The sequence below is a fragment of the Cervus elaphus genome, chromosome 9 (assembly GCF_910594005.1).
Source record: "Cervus elaphus chromosome 9, mCerEla1.1, whole genome shotgun sequence".
In the NCBI taxonomy this organism is placed as follows: domain Eukaryota; kingdom Metazoa; phylum Chordata; class Mammalia; order Artiodactyla; family Cervidae; genus Cervus; species Cervus elaphus.
In genome coordinates, this window is record NC_057823.1 from 22,024,499 (window position 1) to 22,034,172 (window position 9,674).

General features: G+C 52.6%; 1 protein-coding gene across 1 annotated transcript in view; it reads right to left on the reverse strand.

Annotated features, from left to right (window-relative positions):
- Positions 1-7,995, reverse strand: part of TNFAIP8L1 (TNF alpha induced protein 8 like 1) — a 21,539-nt gene extending 13,544 nt beyond the window's left edge. Inside the window, exon 1 of the mRNA XM_043911901.1 lies at positions 7,852-7,995. The gene's annotated coding sequence lies outside the window, so the exon portion shown is untranslated. The remainder of the gene's footprint in view (positions 1-7,851) is intronic.
- Between the last annotated feature and the right edge of the window lie 1,679 nt (positions 7,996-9,674).

Below are 9,674 nucleotides of genomic sequence, written 5' to 3' on the forward strand. Positions count from 1 at the left end.
TCAGTGATAACAAATCTGCCTGCCAATGCAGGAGACATGGGTTTGATCCCTGGTGTGGGAAGACCCCACATGCTGCGAAGCAACTAAGCTCGTGAGCCATGACCATCGAGCCTGTGCTCTGGAGCCCGGGGACTGCAATTACTGAAGCCCGAGCGCCCCAGGGCCCGTCCTCCGCAACAGGGGAAGTCACTGCAATAAGCCCGAGCACTAGAGCAACTACAGAAAAGCCCACACAGCAACGAAGACCCAGCACAGCCAAAAATAAATAAAATTATAAAATAAATAAATGAAAATGGTCCACATAAGAAGACAGAAATCTTCAAAAAAGAAAACCTCAGGCCCACTGCACTCAATGACAGAGTGAATCTGTCAGAGGTTTGCCCCTTGATGCAGCACTGCAGTGAACACGAAGATACAAATTTCTATCACAAAAAGAACTCCAAAGGTCCCATCTGTTTGTAGGACATATCGCAGGTTAACCTTAAAAATGCATTCCAGTATACATCAGGTGCAGACAAATACTGTTTGACTCCATTATACCTAGAATAGTCAAATTCATAGAAAGTACATTGGTAGATGCCAGGGGCCATGGGGTAGGGAGATGGGGAGCAGAATGGGGATTTAGTATTTAACGGGGACTGAGTTTCAGTTTAGGAAAGTGAAAGATTCGGGCGACCGATGATGGTGACGGTTGCACAACAACGTGGATGTACTTAGTAGCACTGAAATGTACAAGTTAAACGTGGTTATTATGTGACTTGTACCATAATACAAAAACATAACAAACAAACAAACAGACCAAAACTCCATCTTCCCCTGATTTGCCCAGGAGTTGCATTTCAGGTATGTTCACTGAAAATTAAAACTCCCGGTCATTGGTTTACATTTCTGGCAGGACATTAGGAAGTTGTGGGCTGAGGGGCTGCCCTGAGCATAGCTGGATGCCTAGTGTCCCTGGCCCCTGCCCCTGAAATGCAAGCACATCCTGTTATTATCACAAGTGGGGGAAAAAACCCTCCGAATTTCCAAAACAGCCGCCTAAGAGGGGTCACCCCTGCTGGACGGAGGAGACAGCAGGAACCAATGAATGTGGAATAAACAGGATAATTTCAGAGACAGTTAAGGCCTGGGTTGGGGGCAGTGACAGCCAGGGACAGCAGGTGACCTAGGCCAGTGGTCGGGAAGTCTTCCTGGAGGAGGAGCCCCTGTAGCTGGGACTGGAAGGACGGGGCCTGAGGCAAAATGAGCCAGGCAGAGGGGACAGCACGTACAAAGGCCCTGGGGCACGGCAGCGCAGCGAGGAGACCGGAGACTGGTCCCCAGCCTCCTAGGAGCCCACCGTCCAAGTCTGCCACAGCTCTGAGGTCTCCCCACCAAGACCCCGGACCAGCCCCAGCCCCTGAGGGCAGCTTTCCCATCTGTGAAATGTGTGTCCAGTTGCTGAATCTCTGACTCTGTCAACTCCTATACTCCATGTTCTTCCCAGAACCCTGGCCTCCATCCCTACCTCAGACTTATGCCCTCTGCCAACCCCACTTTGTCTCTTCGGCTCTGACCTTTGTCCCTGTCCCCATTTTGGACACTCCAGCTCCTAAACTGACCAGACATCGACCTGGAGCCTCGGGTTGCTCTAGACATGACAGCATCCTTTCCTTGCCCAGGCAGAGGCGGGGAGGCAGGACTCTATGTGAGCCCTCCCAGAGGGGAAGGGCACTCGGCCTGGCAGATCTGTTCCTCCCAATCCTTTCAGTCCGCAAACTCTGGGGGAGGGCCAGCCCCCACCCCTGCCCCATCAGCGACCTTCCCCACTTCATCTCCTCTCTCACTGTCCCTGTAACATGCTAGGCATGGTCCAGCCTCGGGGTCTCCACCAGGTGGGCGTGGCCTCTCCACCCACACATTCCTGGTGCTGGACGCTGGGCGTGGAGGTGATGGGGATTCCACCCCGACTCCCAGGGGCCCTAACTCCTCCCTAGGTACACTGGGAATGCTACATCTCATCCCATTCACCACCTGCTGGAAAGTTCTTAGCCACCAGCTCTCCGGGGGGGGCGGGAAGTAGGCATGTAGGTACATACGTATGTTTTCCATAAACTTTACTGACATAAAGGATGTGCGCCGTGCAACTTAAGAAAATAGCAAACCTCGTTGTAAATTTCACGCAGCCAATCGATGCTTGATAAATGTTCTCAGTTTTGCCTAACTGGTGGTGGTGGTGGTGTTTAGTGGCTAAGTCGTGTCTGTCTTGTGACTCCATGGACTACAGCCCATCAGGCTCCTCTGTCCATGGGATTACCCAGGCAAGAATACTGGAGTGGGTTGCCGTTTCCTCCTCCAGGGTATCTTCTTGACCCAGGGATCGAACCCATGTCTCCTGTATTGGCAGACGGGTTCTTTACCGCTGAGCCATGAGGGAAGCCCAGTTGTAAAATTGGTTCCAATAGCCAATCTGTGGTTGCTATGGATAAATGAAAGCAGTTCTGACATGGATGTCGCTGGATCTTCTCTTTCATATGAGAAGAGAAAACTTGGACTTCACTTACTCACTCACTGGCCAAGTGAGTGACTTTTTTTTTGCAGAATCCAACAGTGGTTTTCCAATAGTGAGGGAATATCCCCTCAAGGTTTTTTTGTGCTATTCGAAAGCAAGCAACTAGAGACACACCACCCTTTAACATTTAATTTTCATTATTGACATTACCTGGAATTATACTGGGGGTGGCAAACTCTGTCCGGCTGCCTGTTTTTATAAAGTTTTGTTGGCACTCAGCCATGCCCACTTGTGTACATATCAAAGCACAGTCTTGAATAGAGGCAACAGAGGCCATGTGGCTTGCAAAGCCAAAAATATTTACTATCTGGCCCTTTATAGAAAAAGGCTGACCAGCCTCTGGATTAGAGGATGACTGAACAATACATCAAACCCTGATTTGTAGCATCTGCCAATATCCATGGTGTAAATTCTCTTGCCATGGCCAGTTTCAAGCTTCCAACTTGACCACGGAGTTGGAACAAACTGCTCACCATTTCCACCAAACAGAAATAACCTCGAGAGCATAGAGGTCATTGTGCAATGCAGTAAAATAATTAGAAAGGATATATATTTTCTTTTTTTGTCTGCACTGCCTGGCATGTGGGATCTTAGTTTCCAGACCAGAGATGGAACCTGTGCCCCCTTCATTGGAAGGTCAGAGTCTTAAGCACTGGACCACCAAGGAAGTCCTGAAAGTTAGGATTTTTGACCATTTATGACCTTTGCTTTTTTATAAGTTATTTTGAAGTATTTAAGTCACATACCATCAAATCCATGCTTTTAAAGTGTACAGTTCAGTGGATTTTATATATTCACTGACCTGGGTAACCATCACCACTATTTAATTCCGAAACATTCTCATCCCTCCAGAAAGAAAGCCCATCCCTTGAACTTCCCTGGTTGTCCAGTGGCTAAGATTCCAAGAATGGGACCCAGGTTCGATCCCTGCTCAGGGAACTGGATCCCGCATGCATGGCATATAAGAGTCTGTAAGCCACAACAAAGTTCAGAGATCCCAGTGCAACCCAGTAAATAAAATATCTATTTTTTAATTTATTATTCTTATCTGGGGGGAAGGAATGGTGGGTCTGCATTGCTGCACCTGGGCTTTCTCTAGTTGCGGCAAGCGGGGGATACTCTTTGTTGCAGGGCGTGGGCTTCTCACTGCGGTGGCTCCTCTTGGTGGGGCCCATGGGCTCTAGGTGCTCAGGCTTCAGCAGTTGCCACTCACAGGCTCTGGAGAGCTGGCTCAGTGCTGTGGTGCATGGGTTTAGTTGCCCTGAGGCATATGGATCGTCCTGGACCAGAGATCAAACCAGTGTCCTCTGCATTACAAGGCAGATTCTTAACCACTGGACCACCAGGGAAGTCCCTTTTAAAAAAAAAAAAAAGAAACCCCATCCCCATCAGCAGTCACTCCCTATCCCCTCCCCCAGGCCCTGGCAACCACTAATTTACTTTCCATCTCCATGGATTTGCCTGTTTTTTCACATAAATGGAATCACACACTCTGTGTCCTTCTGTGTCTGGCTTCTCTCACTGGGCATCCCGTTTTCAAGGTTTATCAGCATTGTAACGAGTGTCAGCCCTTCACTCCTTTTTATGGATGGACAGTATTCTGTAGCTCTGTGGGTGTTTTTCTTCTTTTTGGCAGTGCCACGCAGCTTGTGCCGTTCATTTATCCACCAGGGATGGAACCTGGGTCCCCTGCAGTGACAGCTGGGAGCCCTAACCACTGGACCGCCAGGGAATTCCCATCCATACCTTTGTTTTAAACATAATGTATTTGACTGTAAGTTCACAGCCTGTCATTTTTTTAAATTTATTTTTTCTTCCAGTTTTATTGACAGTCTGTCATTTTTAATAACGGGGATATTAACAACTGGGTGGCAAAATTCCCAACAATACAGCACGTGACTGATGATTGGGGTGAGGCCGGCTCCGGCATGCCACTGGTCCACGGAGCAGCCTGCCCTCCACATGAATTCTTCATGTCCCAACAAAGGGCATCAATAATTGATGGGCCCGCTCAGCGGGGCCAGGGCTGCCGCCCCACCTTTCTCCCTCAGCCCTGGCTGCAGGGGCCCAGGGCAGCCTGGGGTGGGGTTGGATGGCGGGGGGCTCCGGGTCTCTGCTCGCCATGGTAAATGCCCCCACGGTCTTTGTTCCCATTCCATACTCTTCGCTAACACCAGAGCACCTGCTGCTTCCAGCCAACACCAGGGTACCCGCTGCTTCCAGCCCTTTATCAACCATCACTCAGACCTCACATCTGGCGCCCATTTGGATATGGAGAAAGCGGGGCTGAGGGCTACCTGTTTGTCTGAGCGGGGGGAGGGGATACCAGTGGTTCTCAAACGGGGTTTCCCAGAGCCTTCGGGGGCCACCCCAAAGATGGGCAGGGTCTGCCTGCCTGCCGGACTGCGGCAAGAACTAGGACACTTTCCACGGTGGTCAGATCTCCACTGAAGAAAGAGCAGGGATTGGGCGAGGGACGGGGGTTGAGGGTAAGGAACGGATGGGCAAAAATGAATGTTGGGAGACCGAAGCCCACCCCACTGCAGAGGACAGGAGAGGCTGGGACTCAGGTTGATTTTTAACAGCAAGTGGCAGAGGTTCGAGGGTCACCTGGCAGGACTGTAGACACAGCCCTTTAGAGTCCTGGCTCCACCCACTTCTCACCTCTCCGCAGCCTCCATCGTGTCTCTGGTCCGCGTCCCCGGTCCGGGTTCCTCTCTGGAGAAGCCGCCAGAGGGCGCCAGCGAACACCTTAGTCCTCCCCTCAGGGCTCCCACCTCCCTCAAAGTAAAATCCCAAGTCCTCCCGGGGCCCACAAGGCCATGCACGACCTACTCCGTCCCCTCCCTGCCCTCCCCTCCTTCCTCTCTCCCCCTCACTCACTTTGCTCCTGACACACAGGCCTCCTGGTTGTTCCACCAGCACATGGAGCCTGGTGCTACCCCAGGGCCTTTGCATGGGTTGTGCCCTCTGCCTGGATTGCCCCTCGTCTCTGCATGGCTATTTATTTCTTGCCATTGAGCTTCAATTCAAATGTCACTTCCTCAGGAGTCCCTCCCAAATTCCCCATCTCAACTAACTTCCCCATCCATCTGCCCCTCCAGTCCTTCATGCAATTACAGCTAAGCCTAATGACTTTCTCTGGATGAATGTGAGCTGAATCCAGGGGGCAGGAAGGGGTGCACCACATGGACTTGGGTCATTGCTGGGTTCTGGGCACCCTGCACCAGGCTTGGCTTACAGTAGGCACTCAGAACCAGGTTGTTGAATGAATAGATGGCCTTTCAGTGCCAGAAAGGAAGTCAGAGATGTCATCCAAGGGCCCCACTATCCAGCCAGGGAAACTGAGGCAAAGAGAAAGACAGATATCCTAAGGTCACATAGAAGCAAAGCGCGAACACTTCTGAAAGGGTCTCTTCCAGGTGGACACTCCCCAACCTCCACCGCCCCTTTGGACAGAAGGGAAAAGTGAGACCTGCAGGATGGAGCCTTGGAAGATCCCAAGGACTTGACCAGAGGATGCCAAGACCAGTCCTGAATGCCTCACGTGGTGAGATGCTGGAGGAAGTCATCTGATGGAGGGGTATACGTCGCAGATTCTGGGGTGAAAGCCCAAATTCTCTGTAAGGCCAAGTCCTGCCTGTCTCTAGGTCATCTCAGTCTGTAACACCTGCACAAGCATGAGTCATTTCTTCAGCACCTGCCTCTGGAGCTATTTCCATGACAATAGCCGGAGTTATGTCCTAGGCACCCTGTTGTGGCCCCATTTGACAGACAGGGACATTGAGGCCTTCTGAACCCATCACATCAGATCACCAAGCAACCAAAAGGCCCCTCCCCTCCCCAGGTCTCAGGTGAGGAAACTGAGGCTCAGGCAGCCCTTGACCTGCCTAAGGCCACACAGCAGAAGGGGATATCATGGGGCCTCCACGGGGCCTGCCTGACTGGTCTTTTAGGAACCCCCACCCTCCATCAGAGTGGGGTTTGAGTCCCCAGTTTGCCTCCCCCAAGAGATTTGGGCACTCACCCACCACTGGCGTCCCAGGCCACTAGGCCTGCCAAGTGGGAGAAGCTCAGCCCAGGTGTTCCTGTGGCTGGGACGACAGTTCTTTGTTCTGGTTTCCATAGGTACAGCGTCCCTGGGACGGCTCCTCCTCCGCCCCTCCCAGCCACCCAGCTGCCCAGCCCTGGCCCCGCTGGCCCTTGGCCCGGCCCATCTAGCAACTTGTTATGTTTTAAAGTTGGCTCCTGGGCACCTGGCATTCAGGTAGAGGGAACAGCTCCTGCAAAGACCCCGAGGCAGGAGAGTGCCTGGTGCGTTGGTGGAGTGTGGCGGCTGTGTGGCTGGAGCAGAGTGAGTGAAGGGGGTGAGAAGGAGGAGGTGGGGATCAGGGGAGAGACACGCAGGGCCCATGTTCCTGCATTTAATCCTGCAAGCTGCCCTCACCCCTGGGGGAGTTGTTATGTCCCTCAGACAGGAAACTGAAGCTGGGAGAATGGAATCAACTTGTTCAAGGTACTGGTGGTGAGCGGCCGAGCAGGAACTCCGGTTTGTCTGATTCCAAAGTCCGAGCTCCCCAACCACTGGGCTGAACTGCCCTCACCCATGCTACCCACCCACCCCCAAACCCAGGACGTTCACCTCCCCCAGCTGGGCTGAGACCTGCTCAGGAAGTAACCTCAGAGGCCTGTTTACAGATGGGGCTGCCCCTCCTCCAGCTGAGCCCCCCCAGGATATTGGGGGTTGTGATGCACACAGATCTGGGTCAGGTCAACTACCAATTACCTCAGTGACGAAGCCCCAGTTCACAGCTGACAAAACTGAGCCCAAGGCTTCAGGCTATTGGGGAACTCCCAGGTGGCCAGTCTGGGTGGGCCTGGCTCCGGACGCCCTCAGCTGCCTGGATCAGCCAGAAGTCACACACATCCTCACCTCCACGTCTCTGGCCTGGCTGCCCACACCTGGAATGCCCTCCTGGCTCTGAAATCTGGCCCTGGGGCTTGGCACCCTGCACTGTGAAACGGGCAGAGTCCATCAGAGTCCTTGTTGGGTGTGCTCTGGTCTCAGAGCACTACCCATGCGGGGGGTGGGGGGAGGCAGATCAGATCCAGTCCGCCTCCCCTGACCCACACAGCAGGAGAGACAGAGGGAAAGGGAGAAACAGAGAGGGAGATGGAAACTGAGGCAGGAATACTGATCGACCGGGGGTTGTCAGAGCAGAGGGAGCGACAGAAACAGAGAGACCAAGTGGCCCCCGAGGTATGCTGAGATGCGGGGCGCCCCAGCACCGCTCGCTTACCTGTACTCTGGGATTCAGTCGTTGGTTCGACCGTCGAGGTTCTGTCCGGCCGCCTCTGAGAGGCCGTTGCTGTGGCTGCGAGACTCGTGCCTGAGGACTGGGACCCGGCGGGGCGGAGCAGGAAGCTCGGTCCCGCCCTCCAATTGCCCCGCCCTTCTGTGCGGCCCCGCCCCGCCCCCGCCCGCCCGGAAAGGATCGCAGTGGGGCCGGCAGAGGTGGGGGCGAGCGAGGACGTAGGCTCAGCCAATGGCAGCGCGGGCGGTGTACGAAGAGTCCAATGGAAGCAGATCGCCGCGCGGTGGGGTGGGGCCTAGGGCGGGGCCAGGCGGCTCGGGGGATTCCTCCGGAATCTCGAAAGGGGCCGGATGCCAGGGGAGAGGCCAAACCCGGGGCCAGTCCAAGAAAGGAGAGGAAGGAGACTTAGAGTCAAAAACAGAGATATGAGGACCATGGAGACAAAGCGAGCCAGAAAGAAAAGCAACAATTCTGTGGCTCTGGGACTGCCCCTTTCTCCCACTGGGACTCCGTTTAAAGTACGGCCCCGGGGAACCCTTTACTACATAATGACCAGGGAGTCCATTAAAAAATGTAGATAAAAAATGAAAAAAAAAAATGTAGATAAAAAATGTAGATTGCTGTACCCTCCAGACGGGCTGAATCTAACCCAATGTTGAAGATACATCTTTCTGGGTTGCAGATAACTTCTCCAGGTTAGGTTTAATGCAGTCGCTACGCGGATGGACCCTGGAGATCCCACCAGGGGACTTCCCAGATCCAGGCACGATGTCCGTGGGAATGAGCCAGAGAGATCTGCAGGAGCCTCCAGGCCGCTGGCGGGTGGGGCGGTGGGGCCAGCTGGGGCCCCCAGAGGATGCAGCTGTGAGTCCTGGGAACAGGACCCAGGAGCAGCTCCCAGAGTCCCTGCCGCTCCATTTCCTCCCCGAATCTCCAACCCCTGGGTCCCAGTTGCAGCTAGGACCAGGGGGAGCCAGAGCAGGCTGCACAACCAGTGCAGCTTGAGTTCTGTCCTCTACGTGGGGCACACACAACCCTGGCACAGACTTCAGGAGGCAAAAAGAGATGAAATGTCTCTTTATCCCACCCTTTTTTTGGTTGTTTTTTAAATCAGGTGACTGAGACCCAGAGAGTGGAAGAGACTTGCCTGAGGACCTGCAAGCGAAAGTGGCAGGTCCAGGATTTTAACCCAGTAATTTTTGTCCCACCTCCTCCCATTCACAGCCAGGTACTAGTTTCTCATCCCGGATGCTCTGTATTGGCGTTCCTATGCACTGACATGGAAATAATAATAGAGTTTGCATTCTACTGTTGTGTGGAAATTGTATAAATCTTCATTATGTTGAATTGGTTCATAGTGATTTTCAGGTCTATTATATCCTTCTACAGGGGCTTCCCTGGTGGCTCAGACGGTGAAGCGTCTGCCTGCAATGCGGGCGACCCGGGCTCGATCCCTAGCTTGGGAAGATCCCTTGGAGAAGGAAATGGCAACCCACTCCAGTACTCTTGCCTGGAAAATTCCATGGACGGAGGAGCTTTGTAGGCTACAGTCTATAGGGTCACAAAGAGTCGGACACGACTGAGCGACTTCACTTCACTTCTTCACTTCATATCCTTCTACTCTTCTGTATATTCATTCTGTTAATTTTTGAGAGTTTGATATTGAAACTCCAACTAAAAATCTTTATCTACTTAAAAAGATAATTGTAATATATAGTGGAACTATATGTAACCTTGTTCTGCATTTTCCAAGTCTCCTATAAATATGTTATCATACTTTCATAATTTAAAACAATAAAATAAAAAAT